This window comes from Medicago sativa, chromosome 3 (genome assembly GCF_051527215.1).
Source record: "Medicago sativa cultivar Bolivia chromosome 3, Bolivia_mono, whole genome shotgun sequence".
Taxonomy (NCBI): domain Eukaryota; kingdom Viridiplantae; phylum Streptophyta; class Magnoliopsida; order Fabales; family Fabaceae; genus Medicago; species Medicago sativa.
In genome coordinates, this window is record NC_140751.1 from 21,159,839 (window position 1) to 21,161,793 (window position 1,955).

The window sequence follows — 1,955 nt, forward strand, 5'->3', positions numbered from 1 at the left end:
ATATAACATATTTTTTTCCTACTAATTGGTATGTATTTTAGGATGATAATAACACGCAAGCACTACTTGAGTCAATGCCAATTGAGGGGTATAAGCTTTGCTTATTTGATTTATTTTTTATTTTTATTTCCTTTTTCCTTTAATCATAAGGATAATTTTCTCTTATTATTATAATTGTAATTGTACCATTGTTGATCCCAAAACCAACAAATGTTGGGAACACACAAGCACAACAACAAAAGTAAGAATTGTTGGCTTGGTTTTATTTTTTTTAATTTCTTATGGCCTTTATGAATATTATAACAATATCTCATTTTTTACTTGCAGCATTACTGCTGATCCTGAACAGACACATGATGTTGATAATAATAATAATGATGCTCCTTCTCATAATCTATGTTCATTCAGATGGTGGCCATGATATTAATGATGATCCTTTTGTCCAGGAAGACTCGATTACTCATATTAGTGATGAAGACATCCCTAGAAAAAGGAAGAGGATCTACTATGATGATCCAATAATTTTGTCTAATAGGTAATTTAATTATTTTGATTCCAGACTACTTCTTTCGTATATGCTATTTATAAAAGCAATTAATTCTTTTGTGATCTATAGATCAATGAAAAGAAAGCTAAAGGATACCAACAACATATGAAGGAAAAGAAAAGGCATTGATGACATTAGTTCGTGTGATTCTATTATTAAAAGGTTTAAGCAATCTGGGTTCAACATTAACTTGCATACATGTAAGAAAACTATTTCAAATTTTTAAATTCGAAAATTTTAAGTGGATGGATTTGTTTATTTGTTTTAAATTTGATGTTTAATTTTTAGGAATTTGTAATGAGCTCTTGAAGATTCAGGATAAAGATTACATATTATCAAAACATCCCATAATTCCTAACCATTCTGATGATGTTGGAGAGGTTCCTGCAAACAATTCTGAACCAAATAACACTGATATCCATGAAGGCAATGTTGATAATGATGAAGACACATATATACCAGAGCCAAATACTGATAATCATGAAGACACATATGTACCAAAGCCAAATGTTAATAATCATGAAGAACTGCCTATATGTAGAGCCCCTAGCACATCTCCTCAAAATAATGTAAATCTCAATTGCTATGGTTGTTTTTTTTTTATTATTAAATTTGAAGCAGGGTTGACTTATTAATTTGCAGGACAATCTTCCTTTTCTGGAAGAGGAGCACATGACAACTAAATAATATGAATGTCAATTTGCAGGACAATATTTCTTTCAAAATTATGAATGTCAATTTTCAGGCGAAATTTGAGATGATGAGTTTGAAGAAGGATGCCAAATCCATCAATAAATGAGGCGTGACTTGAAAATGAAATGAGGTTTTTGTTTGGGAAATGTTCAAAGCTGAAATGATTTAATTTCGAAAATAAAGAGTAAATATCAAATTTAGGTTCTAAATTTCTATGATTATATGATCAATATTCTAAAATGATAAGAAGGTTCAAATCTGATCAACATTTTTCAATTTCATATATCATTATAGAATAATGACAAGGAGATAACGTTGATATGGCGCAACAATTTTAAAGACCAAATTTCAAAGAGAGTACTAAAGAAATTAAAAAAATAATGAAATCGATGCTTCTTTTTTTTGTGTGATACCACCAAAAGTTTATTTGGTTTTTGATGTTTTATTTCAATCTGTACATACTTTTGATTAGGTGTAAAACATAGTGTATAATAGTTTACAACATTAGGTGTGTATTTTGATGTTTTACTACTATGTTTTGTTCTGCTTCAAATGTCGTGGGTTGGAATCTAGTAGCTAGCCAATAACTTATTCATTTTCAATAATAAAAATATCATTATTACATTATGAAAGAAATTCTTAAACTTACAAAGAAAAAATAACAGTCAAATTAAAACCGATGAAAATGTTGAGGTGCAGTCTTATCTAAATGACC

The 1,955-nt window shown here is 28.9% G+C and overlaps 1 long non-coding RNA gene across 3 annotated transcripts; it reads left to right on the forward strand.

Annotated features, from left to right (window-relative positions):
* The first annotated feature begins 238 nt into the window (after positions 1-238).
* LOC146936331 (uncharacterized) lies at positions 239-1,742 on the forward strand. Of its 3 annotated transcripts, none has more exons than XR_015033153.1 (4): positions 239-535; positions 617-747; positions 836-1,116; positions 1,190-1,742. It is a non-coding gene; the product is annotated as an uncharacterized LOC146936331 (long non-coding RNA). The 3 variants fall into 3 exon arrangements; XR_015033152.1 differs by having other exon boundaries at positions 241-535; positions 1,254-1,742; XR_015033151.1 differs by having other exon boundaries at positions 247-535; positions 836-1,742.
* The last annotated feature ends 213 nt before the right edge of the window (positions 1,743-1,955 follow it).